The following is a 20,755-nucleotide window of genomic DNA, read 5'->3' on the forward strand; positions in this document are numbered from 1 at the left end:
CTAACATCTACTTCCAGATTTTTCTAAAGCTTCTTTGTGGAAATGTCTGTTGTTAAAAGCGCTATACAGAAAAAATTTAATGGAATTAATTAAGCCAGCAGTTTATCCGGAAGAGGTGGAAGTAAATTCTGTTCCATCTCAAGGAACGGGGTTGATGAATACAGCCCTACAGCAAAGCCTTGTTGATGTTGAAATCCTCGTGTCTGGTGTGTTTGGGTTTCTCATATCTCAGTATCAGTGCCTGCGATGATGATGACGATGTCATTGTATCAGCAGTTTTCATTGTGAAAAGAATAAATGTTTGGCTGCTGCTTCAGTGTAATGCAGAGTGAATCACGTAGCTGTTTACACGAGCAAACAACAACTTATTGGTTATGGTTTTGGGATGTTTTCTCTTGAACTTGTTGTACAGTCACTTGCAGATGCTTCAGTTACATGGTAATTAATTAAGAGAATCCACATTAGCCTCATACCTTTAGGGTTAGGTCTATTTTAAAGAGGGAATGTTAAAATTCTGCTTATTTCTTATTTCTGCCTTATGAATGCAAGACTTTTCACTGCAAGATTTATGTGTCATTGGTGCTATTTGCTTTTTTTCAGCTACAGCACTATTAACGGATTTGGTTCTGTTACAGATTAGCAGTGGTGTGGTGTGAATTTAAAAAAAAAAAAACACAAACACTTTAAAAGCTTGCATCCTTTTTAGAATTGGTGCCATGACCCGAATGATATCTGATGATCTCGACGCTTTGGGATTGAAAAAGAAATGTGAAAAGGAGTGGAAATTGAGATGTTTAACTCATTAGATCTCTTGTTGTTGAGGAAAGCTACGTCATTGCAGCTGATTTTTTTTTCCCCACTTCTCCACTGATGAGCAGTTTGGGCTGAATCTCTTGAATCAATAATTTTTCTCATCCTGCTTTTATGTTGTTGCTTTCCCAATTTTTTCATTTTCCTTATCTTTTCGTCTTATATCCATTTCTCTCTCTTATTTTTCATCCAGCATTCCAACCTCCTTCCATACAGTTCCACATCCAGCTGTTCATTTATCGTTTACTCCGGCACTTCTGTCTTGTCCTGTACTCTGTAGCTGTAGTTCATCCGTTCCGTCTGTCTTTCCGTCGCTCTCTTTCCCTCTGTCTGAGACCGGGGTTTCCAAGGCAACCATCCCTCTCTCCTCTAGTCCTGCCGATGGAGCCCCTTCCCCCTCCAAAGCACAGCGCAAAACATCACAATTACCCAGCGGCAGGCAAGAAACAGCGCCTTTGATTTATGCTGTGCCACACAGTCATGAGCAGAAGGCTCTAGACGTATTCATCCTGTACGTCATTAACGTAACCGTGCAGCCTAGTAGGAAATGCAGAGAACGGATTGGAAGAGAGAGAGAGGCCAAACTAGAGTATTAACTATGCGTCAGACACACTCGCAGAGAGAGAAACAAGAAGGCGACTTGGGTGGCTAATCTCGCCTTGTAATTGCAAATATGAAGGAATTAGGTTCTACTGGAGAAAAGAAAGAAATAAACAAGGAATTGAGTGAGTTTCCACATTTCTGGTAAATAAAACAGTGTAATTCCATCTGGATTTATATCATTCACATAATGAAAAACAAAGCCTTCCTGACTTCACTGTAATTGCATGCATTCTAATGAGTTTAGCTTATTTACTTTCAGTGTGTGTTTACATAAATTATTGTTTTGCCACAAGATTTTATATCCCCACATGAACATTAAAGTAAAATTAATAAAATAATGATTATGGCTTGCGGTGACTGCGATATGGAAACTCACAATTACAGTGTATCATGTATTAGCAATGTAGATACTTACATTATAGTGTATATTTTCTCTAAAGAGACTAATTACGATCTGGACTAGCTTCTAATATTAGTTAATAATTCATTAAGATAACTGTATTAATCGAATCCTGATGTAAGTACCTGGCATATTTAAATCGGCGTTGTGTCAAAAATGGTCCCGCTCTTCATGTGAAATTGTGTACACTCTCCCTAAAGCTGATTTTGATAGCTCACAGGAGACTTTCATGTTCTGAATAAATTGTTGTAAATTGTAAATCCAGTTTTTTTCTGTTTAATGCACCGTACATTTATTGTTTTTCAAACCTCTCAAAAATTTCCCCAGCCTCTTAATGTTGAACACACTTTGGGAGGAAGAGTTTGTCATTTTATGTAAGGAATAAAACACAACAAATAATACAGTTAGAGGAAAATAATCAATGACGCAGTGGTGTGTTGCAGCCTGATGCAAATTTGAGTTACTGTTGCAATATAGTAGACTATTTTCCAATAGCAGCACATTTTTAAGTCTTTTATTCCTCTTAGACCACAGCAATTCACTGATGATAACAAATGTTCATTTATTAAGAACGACACGTCGTACGTCGTATGTGATTTGTAATGACTTTTAATGTTATGGAACATTATGGCAGCTACAAACAGTCACTTACCTGCCTCTCTTTTTTCTGTTTCTTGAAGTTAATAAGACAAAAAAAAATGCAGCCTGAATGTTACCAAGAATCTGCAAAGTGCAAAATCCTCATTCTGTGAAGACTCTCACATACCAGACTGTTACAAAGCTCTGACACTGGAGACTCATTCCAAAAAATGTTAAAATACCATCAGCAATTACACACATTTGTAATCCGTTTATGTGGAGCGTCCCTTTAATTAGCTGTTACTATAGAGGTGATACCATATTAGAACAAGCACATTAATATAAACCTGTGATTTGAATTACTGCTTTCTGACCAATAGGAATCAAGACTTCAACAGTGCTGTGGAATAAATTATTCTTAATATATAATATCTGTAGATGGAACCTTTCCTCCAAATTCAAAAGCCTCAAATTACATATTACATTAGCACAGAAAACTGAAATACATCATGTTGGCTATGTATTTGGCCCACATGCTTTCAAATAAACATTTCCTGTTAGAAACATGAGCTTTCAAAGACAGCCAGAGAGGGCAGGAGGATTTTGGCAGAACCAGACACAACAGAAGCTCTTCTTCTGTTTTCTCTTGCCTCATTACACACACTTTTGGAATCCTGTTGATTGATTATTCAAGTCTCTGCAGATGTACTGGAGTTAATTTATACCCCAGCACTTCTTCCCAAATGAAAATATATGTTATATTCTTTTAAAGATGTAGTTTATAGTTCTTTATACCACAGTACTGTTGAATGCTTGATTCCGATTGGTCAGAAGGTGTTGATTAATTTTCTATAATAGCAGCTCTGACAACATTTTGTTTTCAAGATGAAAACAAACCTTTGCGATTTCTCAAGTAACATGACTTATTTGACAAGAGAGAAAAACTATTATATATATGTATATATATGTATATATATATATATAGCTTTGGCAAACTGAGGGGTGGTAACTTGGGGGTGGTAACAGTTACTGCGCTTCACATTGAGCCACAACATCACTCCATCCTTGATTAGTTTCCTATAGCAGCATGCCCTGTTGTGCTTCATTCGTTACATTCAGCCTATGTAGTTAAGTAGTTGGTGACATTTTCTTTGTATAAATAACTGCAACTCCATAAAAATGAATTAATCATATATATAAAATGAATAAATGTAGAGAGAAGGTAAACAAATTAAAAGCAATACTCCTGTGAAAGCCATGGTTTGACGAAATTTTACAAAAACTATGTAAAACATTTGTCCAATCAATTTGTCCCATCACACAGAAGGAAAAAGGTCAGTAAGTTGTGATGTATTGATCCAGACTCAGATAATCATGATAAATGTTTACAATGCTGAAGTTTATAATATATACTGTATATTACGTGTTAACGTTCTTAACGTTCCTGGGTATTTACAAATCCTTTGACACAGAAGCTGGTGATGTTCAGCTGCAGACTCTCAGTGCCAATAATCTCTACAAGTTATTTCTGTTTTCCTGCATATCTCAGTATAAGTCCTTTCAACTTCAGCTTGAGTGTTGGGGATTGGGAATTTAAATGGATGTGTAAAATGGCTTTATTTAAAACATGACATTTTTAACAGAATATCCATTAACATGCAAAGCCATATTTATAGACCTTGCATTGCCTTCTGAATGGCTTGCACATTGGTAAACAGTTACCAAGCCTGTTTCTGTGTGATAACCATGCAAAAATCCTGCAGTAGGACGCTGAAGTCCGTCTGCCAGCCGCTTTATTTGTGCACTATCCACTGACCGCAGCTCAAGCCCCAAACAGTGACAGCACAAATTCCAAATGTCCTCCACCTCGGGGCTGCAGTGCTGTCTCTTTCTGTCAGTCAGTTAGTGAGCAGATATCAGGATGCATAATGAAGGCCTGTCCTTCCACAGGGCAGCAGGAACCATGATTTACCCACAGCGTACAGTTCTCACAGACTTTTTTGGTGTTTGCTTCACCATGTCTGCTCATGCCTCCATTCCTGAGCTGCTCATTACAAAGACCCTGCATTAACCTGCCACTTAGAAATGTCCTGTAAGTAGCCGTGTGCCGTGGCACGGTGTTATCATCCCTCCGTCTCAGACTGCTACGCACTGAAGAAGAGCGCGAAATGAAGAAGAAAGAAAGACGTTATTTTGCTGCCGTCATATGTCAGGCTGCTTGAAGGTTTCACTAGGCTTGTCAGCGCAGTGATGTGTTGTTCAGCTGAGAGGAGCTCTGATTTCCAGGTGATGGTGTTGTTGAGACTTACAGTACCACCTCTCTTTTTGGAGGAGGAGAAAGAACTTTTCGATACATGTTCTTGTGAATCCCATAACTGAGTCTGCTTGACTTGAATTGAAAGTCTTTTTCCTTGCTGCTCGACACTGCTCTGTTCCTCTTCTTTTGAGATTGCTTCAGATCTTCCAGACCCCACACTAGAGCTAGTGGTGGAAAAAAGACTATGGTCCTGATCTACTAAAGTTGTAAGAATGTGATCAAACATGTGTAAACTTGATAACACCCTGGCCACCCCTACACCCACACACCCAAAAGAACACATGCATTTTTTTATCAGCATGGTTTAAAGACGATTGTCTTTCACATGAGCAAAATAACACGTGTTGTCTGTTTTACATGTTTAGAAACATGCAATTCGGATCCGTTTTACCTAAGCGTGAAAAGTACAGTGAGGTGTCAATGCAAACCGATAAATTTATCACCACGATTTACTGCAGACTGAAAGCAATGATCTTCTCAAGGTTTATGTTTAAGATTTTGTTATAGCGTTTAAAATGCAATTTTTAATTAAAAAACAACCTGAATATCAGCAAGCCTGGTCATTAAAAATGAGCGTAAGGTGCCTTGAATTACATCTTGACTCATGAGCAATGTGTAGAGATGCTGGTGAGCGAGTAGAAAGGAAGCGCAAGCCTCAGTGCTCAGTGCTCGCAGATCTGAAGTGCTCTCGCCTGCAACAGTTTCTCTGCACACTCACTTCTGAATAATAAGTAAGTTTATCTCAATTAAAGTGTAGGTGTAGTGTGTTAGCATCTCAAAACAACCAGAATAGGAATCAAAGGGTGTCAGTAGGTTATCAAAATGAGGACTTCTTATTGCTGCAGTAAACTTGGTTTCATATGTTTGAGTCTTTGAAAAAAATTTCATTCATATTTATCGTAGGTACCACGTAAATCCATGGCAGACCAGCAAAATGCCCCCCATAGTATACCAGAGCCACCATTTTTTACCTTTGCCAATTGTCTCTCTCTTTCTCTCACTGTCGTTATCGCTCTCTCTCCCTCTCTCTCGGTTTCTCTCTTTCTGTCTGTCTCTCTCTCCTCTCTCTCTCTGTTTCTCTGTCTTTTGGTCGCTGTCTCTTACTCTCTGTCTCTTTATCTTTCTTATTTCTCTTTTTCTCTGTCTCTCTCTCCCCCTCTCTGTTTTTGGGGAGTAGGATTATAATAGTTGGGTTTTGGTTCACTGCATCCTTTGAAACCTCTCTCAGGCAGGTTAAATGAGGTGAACGTGCGGAGCCTAGGCAGTCCCTGTGCTTAGGTAACATCATGTTTTACCCCCGTGCAGGAACACAGTGCTGCTGTATAGGAAAGAGATGGTGGTGCAGGGAGAACTGTCGGCCACAGGGCATGTGCATTATGCATGCTGTGGATTTGCCCTCCCACTCTTGTCAGCTGGGTGAAATGTAGAACTGTATCTGTCCCGGGAATGACATTAAATGTGGAAGTGGGTCATTGAAGACACAAACTCTGCACATTTTGACAAGCCACTCCATTGCAGACTGGAAAAATGACCTCTGCTCTGGAGCTTGCCTGTTTCAGATTTGTAATGTCTAGCGTGTGTTGAACAATATAAATTACTGAAGTGCATGCTGGTTGTTTTTAAAAATAGCGTCTTTGAAATCAGCTTATTTATTATTTTTTTATTATATCTACGTCTCTTTTTGGTTTGGGTTTGTGCCTCCACATGCAGATTTTTTTCTGTCCATTCAGTTGTGTCTCGGAAGCAAAGTGCAGCTCCAAATAAGTCACAACAGATGTTCCAAAAGTAATGTCTCTTTTTTAATCTCCAAGTATACTGAAGTTACTATTACACTCCTCAAATGAGCCGTTGGAATTGAATCAGCTTATTTATTATTTTTTATTATATCGACGTCTCTTTTTGGTTTGGGTTTGTGCCTCCACATGCAGAATTTTTCTGTCCATTCAGTTGTGTCTGGGAAGCAAATTGCAGCTCCAAATAAGTCACAGCAGACGTTCCAAAAGTGCCTCGGTGCTTTTTCAGACAAGCCAAAGACAAACAGTCTGTAAAATGACGGAAAGATACAGCACACACGTTTTCTGTCATCTGTTCTTGGACATGTTTCTCTCTTAATTTCCAAGTGTACTGAAGTTACCATTACACTCCTTAAACGAGCCCTCATTAAGGCCGTATCCAGAGCCAGTGGCCCCTGCGGGACTCTCCTGGACGTCAGTGGCAGATTTAAGAGCTTGAGGATAAGAGAGTGGAGGGAATATGGCTCAATCAATACGTAAAGAAAGGAGAGTGGATTTGTGAGGGCTTTGAATTCCTCGAGGGTTCATGGCCCCGTTTGAATTGGTCGTCTTCCTAATGAGGCGAATCACAGAAAGCAACAACTCTCTTTAGCAGCCAGGGCTGTGGATCATTGATTTGATAATTTAAAAAAAAAAAAGACATTTTGGGGCGACATTATTAGACTGGGCAGCGCCGCTTTCTCAGATAGGAAGATAAATATCTCTTTAAAAGGTTAAACACAGCTAATCTCCAAAACCAATATCCTCAGGTTTAACAGTAGTTCAGGAATAATAAACCATACAGCCACACCATAAAGAACATGTGAATCATTAGGGGAACAGATAGTAAAATATTTACACTTTCAACAGCGAGGTGAAATGCATCATTCTATAAATAGCTTTAAGCCTCCGAGTCTTAAAAATAACCCACTATGTGGCTGAATGTTGTGTCCTCTTGATTATACATTTCCTGCAGTCAGCATTCGAGCTTCAGATCCTGTGATGATTGCTTTCCTATGGATGCATGCGCTGTGCATATACTTCCTCTTCCAAAAAAACCCTTTCATCATCATTACTGTCAATACTATCCCGACTCCCTCTGGCGTTTTCGACTTAACACTTTTTGCTTAAGACAGAAAACTTCTTCCTTCCTACCTTTGCCCTCCTCTCATCGTCATTAATCAGCTGTAAGGGAATTTGGTGTCATTTGAAAGCAAACACCAGGAATTCTCTCTGCATTGTCCACCAAGATTTTCAAATTCAGTCAGGTATCTTGAGCCACTTGTCATGGGCTACAGGTTGCCTACTGTCCTTTTCTTCTGCTTGGTCTGAATCTAGGCTTTTTTGGTAAACGTATCAGTGCTACAGTAAGTTCTTTACAGTAATTGCCTAATTAAAAATAGTGGCAAAAAGGCTACATTCACAATAAATTTTCACATTAATATACTTTGCTGGTTTGTTTGGAGGTGGAGATAGATTTTAGATGAACTGTATGACATTTTCTGTTCACCTGATAAACATATGAGCTGCCCTTAGAGATAAACTTTTTACCTCACACCTCTACACTGGTGTGAATGACTGAAGCTTCACCCGGACTAGCTGACACATGGTCATGTCGGACTCAAAAGTTCATCTTTTTGAACCTGTTTGTATGCATCAGCATACAGTGGTGTGTGTTGCATCAGTATCAATCAGTAGCAACAAATGATGCGTTTTTGAGAGATACTGAAAGTGATTCACAGTGTGTGATTGGCAGAAGGCATCAAGATATATAAATGAACAGTCCGACCTCTAGCTGGATGATTTATTACATGCGTAAACATCTCTGAGACACTCCCAACAACTGATTTAACAAACTAAATCATTTTAGTCAAAGTAATACAGGCAAATTTTTAACTGTCACATAAAGCATTCACAAGTTGATGAACTCATTCAGTACTGAGTGCTGGTTTTGGAGCAATACACGCATTATTCACATTATAAACTGAACTGATATCTGATTGAATTCGACAGTTTTTTCGATCTGATATATTGCTGTATGCTATGCATGAACATATGGGATGGTGACTGACAAAACACAGATTATTCACATGAGAGTTTGTGTGTGTTGGATATTGTAGTTCTTGTCGGCGGCCATGTTTGTAGTCTGCATTGTGTTCTGGGACATATAGTGTGTCACAGATTCTTTAATAGAAATTTGCTATATGTAGCCATGTAATTACTGTGTAATATTTGGTCTGTCTTGTGTAGCTCTAGTATTGAAACAGTGAAAAAATTTTTATGGGCTCTAGCACACAGATTTCAGACATCATCAGTGAAATCAATCCAAAACCACGTGTTGATGGTTGGTATGATTTGAATGCTTATCTTTGGCCTGTTTTGACTTTCCTTACGAGGGAAGAATCAGAGAATATACTAGGCATAACGGTGGTGCAGTAGGTAGCGTTACTGGCCACGTGTCTGCGTGGGTTTCCTCTGGGTTCTCTGGTATCTTCCCATCTCCCAAAAACATGCTGGTAGGTGGATTGGTGATTCTGAATTGCTAAGGTGTGAATGAGTGTGTGAATGTGTGTGTGCATGGTGCCCTGCGATGGACCGGCATTCTATCCAGGGTGTATTCCTAGGATGGATTCACCACCAAGCTGACCAGGATGAAACTGTAACTGAAAATAAATGAACGAATGAATTGGGGCATTTCATCAAATAAGCTTCTCTATCCCTACTGCAGCGTGGAACTGTTAACAGTGAATTGAGATGTCTGTGTTGTATTGATTATTCTGTTTGTGCCTGATCTTATTTAACATGCCACACTGAACTGTAGATGATGAGTGCGATAAACCATCTCTGCTGCGTCTGCTCGTTAAGGGGACACTTGTCTCCGCTCGGCTTTGATGCGTTCGGAAGCTCCAGCCGTTTGATTGACACTGACTAATTCCCTCAGAAGAAGTGGCGTATGTGTTTTGATGTCACTACAGTGTGCTGTTCTTGTTTGCTAATACCCTTGATGAGGTGTTTAAATTATGCCAGTAACAAGACTTTGTCGGTAGATTATGTTCCCACTTGACACTCATTTCTTTTCTCTGAAACTCCAATTTTTACTTTATAATTACTGCTTCTTAAAGATGATCTGAATCAAAGATTCATGAGAGTTTTTTTTTTTTTTGTGACAGGTCTCTGATAGCGGCTTTATAATAATAATCTCTAACTACAGAATGTTGGGAAAAAATTAATCATTTAAACGCTCCCAGGAGAAATGGCTATGTCTGAGCGCTGGAAACTGTATGCAGTGGAGACTTACATGCTAGTTTAAGATGTCAGTATGGTGTAAGTGTGCAGACTGGGTGTGTGAGCGCCCTTCAGTGTGCCGTCTCTCTCCTCCTCGGCTGAAGTGTGCTTGGCAGGGCTTAGCCGTCTTACAGTTTCACTGGGTGACAGAACGAAACTCTTTAATGGCCTTTCAGTCCGCCTGGGTGCTCTCTCCTTCACTCGTCACCTCTCCTAGAGTCACCCGATACACAAGTGGCCTCATTCCCTCATCCTTCACCGCAGAGAGAGAAAGAAAGAGAGAGAGAGAGAGAGAGAGAGAGAGCTAATAGAGGTATTCACTAAACTAACACCATAAGAAAGGAAGAGATTTTAATTTGAATTATTCAGTTGTGTTGGGGATTTGTTATGTAGAGATTAAAGGGATTTATTTTTTATTAAATTAAATTTTTATTTTTATTGATACATTACTTACCTCTTGTTTCAGATTGCTAATATGGGGAGATTTTTGTCATGCTGTTATATTTGTGACAAAGCCACAAAACATCATCTAACATGCCAAAGAAGTGACATTATGATGTATTGATTTTGATAGTTTTTCTCCCGTTATTGATAAGATTTCAATTCTACCCGGTTTCTGTGTAATAAATTAATGAAATGTACATCCATGAGCAGTGTGATGGTTATTGTGGTCTGTTTTAGAAATATCACAAATATAAGTCCAAAGAAAACATCCTGGAACAGTGTCAGATATTTTAGGTCAATCCGTATAGAGATTAGCTGTGAGCACTTCACAGGGAGCCTACTGTAGGAGATTTACTCAGTATTACCTTCACTAAACACTATATAAGACAATACTTAGGAAATCTACTGTGCATTATACTCACTAAAGTCTATACACTACACTACGTAGGTAGCCTACTCTACACTAACCTTACTACACAGTGTATAGGGACAATATTGGACACCTGCTCTTCATTAATCTCTATATAGGGGAAATACATAGGGGGCCCATTTAATATTATCCTCACCAAAAACTAATGCATTACATGAAAATAGTTTTATGAGATAGGAGCACTTTTAAGAGGTTAGGACTCGAGGAATCAAGGTTGCTTTTGGGTAGAATATGTGAATAGAAACACATTTAAAATGCGCATTAGGCAAGATTAGTCAATATTAGTCAAGTTTAGATCTCTAGCGGTGAGTCGGTGCAGTTCAGCAACGTTTGAATGATTTTTTTTTAACTCCTTGAGCCACCCCTTATTCCCGTCTTTGAGTTAACATTAGCAAGGACATGTGTCATGACATCACTTTCAAGTGATGAGTAGGCTGTTCACTTATTAACGACATTTCCTTACTTTGTAATAAAGTGATAAAAGTACCTAACATTTGTTATATCGCATTAGGGGAGATAATATTGCCTCACAAGTAGGTGTCTAACTAGTATTATGCTAACGTTGCTTTTTTTTAAGGCAGAGTTGAAATCTGCGGTCCTTCTTCATAGCCAGAACAACAATTTCACAAGTTTGACAATTTCACAACAATTCTGTTGTTGTTTTACTGCTTTACTTGTCATTAAGTCTTTTCGAAGCACAGTATGTATTTTTTTTTTTTGCACAGTATAAAAGTATCTGGCACAGTTTCTACCATGTTTACGAGTTTGTACCATTTTTTTTTTCTTTCCAAACAGACTGAGATGGGTGTGTCTACATAATGAAATGAAATGACTTGTGGCCAAGTATGGTGACCCATACTCAGAATTTGTGCTCTGCATTTAACCCATCCAAGTGAACACACACACACACACACACACACATAGTGAACACACACCCGGAGCAGTGGGCAGCCTTTTTTGCTGCGGCGCCCGGGGAGCAGTTGGGGGTTCGGTGCCTTGCTCAAGGGTCTCACCTCAGTCGTGGTATTGAGGGTGGGAGAGAGCGCTGGTCATTCACTCCCCCCACTTAAATCCCTGCTGGACCTGAGACTCGAACCCACAACCTTCAGGTTCACCTTCGGGTTGCAAGTCCGACTCTCCATTAGGCCATGACTGCCCCCTGATGACTGATGATTACAAACAAGCGTGCCGGCGCAGAGCGCAGTTTTCCAAATGGGTTTTCTCAGCTAGATAAAACACTTGTGCTTAGGCTATGGCTTAAACTGTTTTTTTTTAAATCATGTTTTACGTTTTCCAGGTTATTTGTTCTAGTATGAAATTTAAAAAAGAAATCGACTGTTGCACCTTAAAAATTATGTTTGGTTTGGTTCATACCAAGGCGAGCCCCATTTCCCAAAATCATACAGGCCAAAACATTGCTAAGTGCAGAGCATCACTTTCATCTCTCGACCAGTTAAGAAAGATCTCAGCATTATGATGCTTTTCAGAAAATGATATGCTTGGCCATGTGAATGAGTGAATGACTTATGAGACACTTACTGTGTGGTGGAGCTTCATATCTGCCTTTTAGTTGCCCTCCATACAGATCTGCATTCACAGCTGATGGCTATCAGTACCAATGAATGCTGTCCTGAGCTGAGCTTTGCTTTTTCTCTGGTGAATGATGGTTTAGTGAGTAGAGCTCGTTCTTTACAGGGAGGTTTTTAAGGAATGTAGCAATATTTTATAGCTATTGCCTGATTTATGAAGATCAGCACACTGTCATCTCCTTTGATTTGTGTAGTCTGATGACTAAGGTGATTTGGCTTCTGTCACCTCATACAGTATGTATACCCCAGTGAAACAGGAAGTCCTCAGTGAAACAGGAAGTCACGTAAGAGTTCCTAAACACTCACGTGAACATAAAAAAGTAAAATATTATTCATATCGTTGTTCATAAAAATGTCTAAGGGTGCCAACATTTGTGATGCGAACCTTTTAAAAGTGCATTTTTGGTAAGATTATTTTCTCAGAATAAATTTGAAGGTTAGATTTCTCTCATATTTTCAGTCATTATTAGATTATGAGATAATATTAATTAAACACAAAGTCGATTTATCTGAACCTTTTTTTTTTTTTTTTGCAAAATATACCAGGGTGCCAATAATTCTAGAATTAACTGTAGATCTGTCATTTTACCACTTATATACTAGTGTAGATGCTGAATTGTTATATTACCAGATTTTAAAAGCAGGCTAAATTGCTTATTTAAATAACAGCGAAAGTGAGAGAAACAGCTTTTCTACATCATTTTGATCAAACTATTGCAAGATAAACCTCAATCACACTGACTGCGTTATTGCGTTACGGTACATCAAAAGTCAATTCACTTCCAATTATGCTGTGTCTGGTCTTGCAGAATTGTATTGCAGGAGCTGTTACATTCCTCACAGTGCATGTGTAAATATGGTTTCAGACAAAAAATGAAAAAAGGATCTACCTAATAATTATAAATCAACTGCCCACATAGATGAATAAAGCTTAATCAAACTCACACACTTCTCTCAGCACATTGTGTGGAATTGTAACGAGCCAAATTAGCATTTCCTATATCTGGCTAATTTGAAAAAGAAATTACAATCTGCATCATGCAAATGGTGCACATCTGTTTTGTACCCAACATTTGCACACACCTGTGAGAATTTTTTTTATAAGAACATGCAAAATAAGCATAAAAAATATAAATGTCCAGGAGGAAGATTTGTTACTGCAAAACAGTTAACTATTGTTTTGCATACAACTTGCTCATTAGCTATCAGAGAGGAAGATGAAACTGAAAATGTGCCTTGAATGCTGATCCGGTTGCTGAGACTCGCCTTCACTTCTAAATGGTTTGTACTTATGCTTAAAGTTCTAAGCTTGTGTTTTTAACGCTTAACATAGGCTTAATTAATGACTAGAAAATGATTGATTTTTTCTTTATAAGTGAACTAAATAACTTGCTGTACAAAGCAAAAGGATTCTACTGTTTTAATTTGCAACTAGATACGTTTTAAATATGGTGGTGTTTTACTCCCACTGAGCCTGTAGTGCTCGAGTAAATAATAAAACATGACAGGACATGCTGTTATAGGAAAATAAACAATGCGGTGGTGTGGTATTACCACCCTGAAGTTTTCCATCAACGGCATGTTCCCAAGTTGAATTTTTTTCCTGAGCTTTTGGACAACAAATATCCTCAGCTATTTTCATAGATATTTGCCAACTATTAAACATTTGTATTGATTATATACCATACAACACTTCCTAGGGTTCACACGATTACAATTACGTTTAATTTTGTGGAACATCCGAGATACAAGCTAGTTCCTGTTATCTCTTACTTTATAACAGATATAAACAGTCATTCTCTCACCAGCCTCTCTTCTTCTCCATTGAAGTTAATAAGGCAAAAATGCAGCTTGTCATGTTACCACAAAGCCCTCCATGTCGAAGACTCTCCCATGGCGGAAAACCTCAAAGCACTGGCGCTGAGTGAAGTCTTCTTTCATAAAAGTTAAATAAACATGTCCTTACGGAAAACTTCACCAGAGTAATGCTTCTGTTTTTCTTTTTAGATAGCAGTTTGTTTTATAATGCAAGTCCCTGTGAATGAATTATTACTATACAAATGATAATGTATTAAAATAAGAGCATTAATATAAAGCCAGAACCACTCTCAGAGCTGCTGTTATAGAAAATAAACCTAAAAGATTCAAGAATTCAGTAGAGTTGATGTTAGCAGCAAGTGGCGGGTGCCTCCTACAAGCATTAATTTATTACAAAGTGCACGTTCTAAGCCGTAAGGGTCACAACGAGGGCCGAACATATTCTCCGTGTAAGTGTACTGAAAGCTCGGTGAGAAAGACATTGATGTCTTGACATTTGTAATTTTTTTTTTTTTTTTCGAAAATTATGTAATTATCTAGATAATTATCAGGACCTAAAGTTCTCCAGCTCTTTTCAGCAACTGCTTTTACTTCAAGCTCTTTTTATAAGCCAAGGAATAAACTGAACTTAAATGTTGATCGGTGTTCTGATTTTTCGTTTTGTAAGTGCTGGGAAAGTGCTTGAATTTCACTTTAGAAAAGCCATACCAAACCTTTTCCTACTTGTTTTAATTGGCTCTGGTGGTTAAAAGGGTACATTTGGATGTTTCACTATACTTCTGTTGACTGCATTAAATATTACACAACCCAGTGTGATCGGGGCATAAGAGCAGTCCTTTTAGCAAGTTCCCTAACCAAATATCAGAATACTTCAGCTACTGCTGTAATGTTGTACGTAATTTATTGTCTTACTTTTTTGAAAATGCTCATTATGTAAAACTTTCTATTGAGTTATTTGGTTATCATACTATGCATTTTTATTTACACATTATTTACAATGTTGTTACATGTTCATGTTGTATATACTGTACAACTCAATATACATATTTTTCAAGTAGATATTTATTACATGCAATACACATATTTTTGCACATATCCAGCTTTGTCCATTGTCCAGAAAAATGCCCATGCCCATTTTTCTGCACATAACCCATTTGCACATTGCTCATATCCTTTGTTTATTTTTTCATATAGCACTTTTTTATATTGTTCATAATTATGTTCACTCAATCTGCATTTACCCATCTATCCAATGGTGTGTGTGTGTGTATATATACAGTAGAAGATTGGAAAAAGACTAGGAGATTGACTACAATCTTCATCTGTTCAGTTTCATTGAGCCTGTGTCTACCATAGTGTCAGATTCCTGTTCTTGGATGACAGGAATGAAAGCTGATGTGGAGATGCTTTTCAGTTCATCACAGTTGTAAAGAGTGATTATGTGAGTTATCGTAGCCTTCTTGTCCACTCGATCCGGTCTGGCCTTTTTCCTCTGTCTCATCAACAAGGCCAAGCTGCATTTCACTGTGCCAGGACAATAAAGTCTAATCAAGTTTTTTGTACCATTCCACCCCAGTGCAGAATCTTTGAGCGTTGTTTCGGAACGTTCATGCTTGAGCCGCTCTGCAGCTTGTTTGCCTTATTCAAGCATTAGAGATTCAGCAGGCACAGCAGCGTGTAGCTTCAAGGTTGGAGTGACCGATCGTGGATTAGAGGGAAACGCAGCTCCCCCTGTTTCTGAGTGTCAGCGCCGAGCTGCACACAATTACAGGCAAATTTCAGGCCTCCAGCCGTCGGACGTCTCAAGCCTTTGTAACAGCTACAGCGCTGCTCAGCAAGTGCAGCACTTCAATGTCAGCCTTCACCTAACCTCCACCTGCAAGTCCACCTCTGTTTCTGAAAGGAATCACGTCCGCTGGGAAGCCAGTTAAAGTATTAGCAGACAAACACTTACAGCAGTACTCTAGCTCTGACGTTTTCTTTCTTCAAGGACCCAAGGCACTTCACGCTTTCTGTTGTGTTCCAGCTCTCAGCATGACTGAGTCAGGTAATCAAGGCTGTAGGAGTGGGCTATCGGCTGTCAGCTTTGTAGACTGGGTGAAAAACTGGTTACATGGAGATAAAAAACAAATCCTTCAGTGGTATGCAAATCATCAGGTCATGAGGCTAATATTTTCTCATATTCATAACCTTTTACTTACAAAGTCTTTTGATATAAAAAGGAGAAATGGTGTTTGTCTCATCATTGAGTTTTTGGGATGTGGTTCAACTAGAGCTGTCATGCGAAACACAACTAGTGTACTATCTAGCTAGTAACTAGTAGCTGCTGTGGGGATGTAAACTAGTCAAGGCGGTAGATAAAGCGGTGAGGAAGATGGTAAAGAAAGCAAACTAAGTGTACTTTTTAATTCTAAAAAAATTTCAGACTGGATGAAGCCAATTCTACAGTTAAACTTTGCAAGACCACACTGGGAAATATCTTTTATTTTTTGCGTGAATGGACTGTTAACACTTTGATATCACTTTGCTTACACACACCACTTCGCTTCTGTTCACTCCCAAAAGAATTCCTCTCATTTATTCCTTTAACACCAAATAAAATTTTTAATAAAATTCTTGCACTGTTGCACAGCGCTGTGTAAAAGAGCACATTCAGGACCGTGGGTTGCATGTCACTATCAAATCCCACTCAGCTAGTTTAGAGCAACAACCCAGACACATTTTCAGAGAATAATGTGGCTGGAATTAACATGGATGTTCAACTCCTGGATCAGCCTGGAAAAACCTCCCAGATGCTTCTATAGACATTACATCCTCCGTCTATGGAAGGCTGGCCACTGAGCTATAAGGAGGACTTTTGTAGATGGACATGAGCTTCCATGCTGCGCTGTCTCAGAATCGAAAATTTCAGCTGCCAGGTGAAAGACCTGGCACATCTTTAACACGGGTTATAAGATACATGTGTTTATTACTTTGCCCATGCACTGCACTGATTTATTTATTTATTTTCTTCACTAGCAGTGTGGCCTAAAAAAGCATTGAAGCTGGAAATGTAATCTGTAGGCTGTGTATGGCTGTTAATTGAAGTGCAGTTTGACATGTTCTTTGCTGCTGTTTATCAGCATTTTGGTGCACTAATAAAATTAAAAATAGTGATGTCCTGAGTCAGTTTTTGTTTTAACTATGGAAAAATTAAAAGTCAACTACTTGTTTGAATTACTGGTCGAATAATAAAAAAGAATAGTCGTTTAACTGCGCATCAGTGGGGGTCTGGAACATACTCCATCTGGAGCAGGACAAAGAACGCATATGTATCCCTTGTGCAGAACAGTCAGCAGCACACATCTGTACACAAACACAATGAGACATAAAATAAGAAAAACTACAACAGCACCATTCGACTAATGTACCAACTAACAAAATCCAGAAAAAGGTATTTGTCAGTATACAGGATGGGGGAAAATAACACGCTAAGCTTGTACACTGTGTGGTTGCTACAGTAAATGTGATCTCCAAAACACATGACTGAATAAAGAGTGACCGCTGGATATGAAGAAAGAAATGTTAGTACGTGTTTTCATTAGCAATCTGAGAACGCTTACTGCCATGTACATTTGTTTTTTTTTCTGCTTCTGCTTGACAAGAGGAGATCAGAGTGTTAATTGTTTGCTCTTCACCCTGGATTTGGATGAAAGCTCGGTTTCCTGTACGTATAAAAGCCTTTAGGGGCAAAATGAGTTTGCATTTAAAAGATCTGCGTTTAAAAGGTGCTGTAATCTTGAAAATGAGAACAGGTCAATCTGCATGCAGTTTCAGATCTGTCATCATTACTCCTAATCAGATCTAATGGTGTGTGTGTGTGTGTGTGTGTGCGTGTGTGCGCGATGGGACACTAACCCACTCCCTGAGCCCATTGTAATAAGATTGTGGACCTATTTAATCAGTGCTCCAGATGTAGCTAGCTTTGCAGATGTTTTTGCAGGGGATTACATTACAGTCATGATATCATGATTTTGCCTTTTTAAAGGAAAAGCAGAAAAGAAAAAGTAATAATAATAATAATAATAATAATAATAAATAAATAAATAAATTCAGTATAACATAATATAGGAGGGCACATGTAATATACATGTTTTCCACTTTGTCATGTAGTTTTTCTCTAGGTTGATTCCCATTCATGATGAGATATGAACAGAAAAAATAATAGCTCCGCCCATTTCCGATTTTAGGCCTCATGCTGCAAATTTGAGACATTTTGTGCAGAGAGGCGTTTGCGGAGAGCACGTCATATTAATCCAGCTGACCAATCTTATAAATATTCATGCCGCACATGCAAATGAGAGCCTCTTTTTTTCGCTCTTCCCTCGTGTTATTTTCAGGTCTTTTGTGTGGGGGGCGAGAGCGGCAGCTGCACGTGCACACAGGAAGAGCGTCCGATCCTCTGAAAGGGCGCTCTCGTGTCTCGTGCATGCGTGAAAATTGCATCGTCAGAGCCCTGAGATAACTCCAGTCACCGGGGGGGTTTTCATCTTCAGCCATGATTCATGCTGATTTGTCCTGTCGTGTGTGAATCAGTCTGTATGGAACGAGTGAGTAGAGCGACAGCTGTTCACAGAAGAGTCTGTATCTGAATCGTCAGCGGAGATATCAGCGGAGTTTAAACTTGCCAAGCAGATGGCTTTATTACTGTATTTTCTTTATTGCCTATCTGTGACTGTCTGACTGACCCCCCACTGAGATGTACATGTATTCTGAAATACGTCTTTTGTATTGCAGGAGATGAAGCATGCAGTGTTGTTGACGCCATTTTGTGCGCCGTCAATATGAACAATGCCGTCTGTCTGCTTCGGCTACAGTCGTTAAACAAAGTGGGGAACTGGCGCAGTGCTGAATGGCTGTTCTTCTAATGAACACTTTATTATCAACAGCTAGTCATACGTTAGAAAAAGAGTTTTCTCCAGCTTCAGCTGGCTAGTTTGCTTTATTTCTTGATTACCTTGCAATTTGCTTTATCCAGTCTAAAAGCACCAATCCGATGTTTGCTCACTCCACAAGGTAGCAGTAACATTTATGGACAGAAAGTCCCAGGTTAAAGGTTTTAGTTTCTGCCAGACAGTATGTTCTCCACAGACTTCAGACACTTCTCTTCCGAAGCTTCTGATGTCTCAGTACAACAGGTTTCGTAATAAGATATCAGCGTCTGGGGTGGAAGTGTCTGAAGAGAAGAGGACGGCGAGGATGAGTCACTACATATGCACAGTCTCAACTGTTGTCTCAAATGTTTTTTTTTTGTTGTTGTTGTCTGAATATTGTTTTCAAATTCCAGCTCGTCTGATCTTTTGAGTAGAACGGTAAGGCTTGAATCAGTCAGCAAAGTAGCTTCCAAAGATATTATCACGCATAGCATGCGATTTTACATTAACCTTCTGAATGATTTCAAAATACAGAAAATACTTTGTGTGTGGTGACGTGATGAACTGTTACTGTGATTCTAGTGGATTTTAGAGACACTCTTGTCAGATCTGATAGAAATTATCTGCCAGCAAAAAAGATGCAATAGCACTTTTCACACCTGTGAAGTTTCAGATCATCATGTTGTTTTATTTAGCATACTTTTTTACTAGCTAGCTTTGTGCTCCATCGTCCAGTGTCTGCTTTTTACTGTTGACTGAACGTTAAAATGTCCGGGCAAATCTCACTCTAAGTGTATTCCATGAAGTAGTTGAAGGCTTGAAGGCTTGAAGTAGTTGAAGTAGATAAAGTGCCACACATACACGCACACACACACACACACACAGTGTTTACGCTTTGTTCTGGTGTATTTTTCACCAGTCACACTCGATTGTCACCCCACATGGGTAAGGGGTTTTTAGTTGTGGAGAGGGTGTGTGCTGAGGCTTCATCTTGAACCGCAAATATCGTACTAAATAGCAAGTCAAATTAGTACATCACAAATGTTGTTACTATTTAATACAATAGTATGTGGATTGACACGCAGCCTGGCTGTAAATTTGCATAGACAAATTTAGGCTATGATATAGCTTGGTTTGGGATAAAATCTTAAGTGAACCAGCTATTTTTCATTTACAGCTTCTATAAAGAAAAAAGCTATTAACTATGCATCATCTGTTTTAAATCCATAGGGAATGTACGATAGATTGGTTTCTCATCATTATATTTATGTTACACAATGCCAGAAAAAGTAGTAGGCTAGATAATCTATTCTTGAAAATATGAAGAAAATGTAAAATCAAACGAACTAAACCAAATACAATCATTGAACTGTTTCAGAACAGCTCTTTATCACTTTATCTGTAGAGCAGCCACCAGCGTCGATGGGTTGGTCTCCGCGGCCAACAAGTCTGGTCCTTCTTGTTATTAAGTCGTGTGCTTGAAATACCCTCAAACAGGAAGGAAGTCATTGAAGAAAATCTATTTCAGACATTTAAACCTTGCTGTGACCTTGACCCTGTTTGGATCAATTCCAAAATCTAATGAGTTCATTCTTAGATCTTGGATGGATGAACAACGGAGGCACAGAGAGACCAATGGCAGAAAATTCCAGCTCACCCGAAAACTGAGCACGACAAATTCCTGAGCATGACCTTGTAAGAAACATCTCTGTCTGACAATCAGGAAGGAAGTTATTGAAGGAAAACTATTCCAGATATTTGACCTTGCTGTGACCTTGACCCTGTTTAGGAAAAA

The 20,755-nt window shown here is 38.9% G+C and overlaps 1 protein-coding gene across 10 annotated transcripts in view; it reads left to right on the forward strand.

The window, feature by feature from the left end:
* magi2b (membrane associated guanylate kinase, WW and PDZ domain containing 2b) overlaps window positions 1–20,755 on the forward strand; it is a 123,361-nt gene that overhangs the window by 24,797 nt on the left and 77,809 nt on the right. The window lies entirely within an intron of this gene.

Source organism: Pangasianodon hypophthalmus, chromosome 7 (genome assembly GCF_027358585.1).
Source record: "Pangasianodon hypophthalmus isolate fPanHyp1 chromosome 7, fPanHyp1.pri, whole genome shotgun sequence".
Lineage (NCBI taxonomy): Eukaryota > Metazoa > Chordata > Actinopteri > Siluriformes > Pangasiidae > Pangasianodon > Pangasianodon hypophthalmus.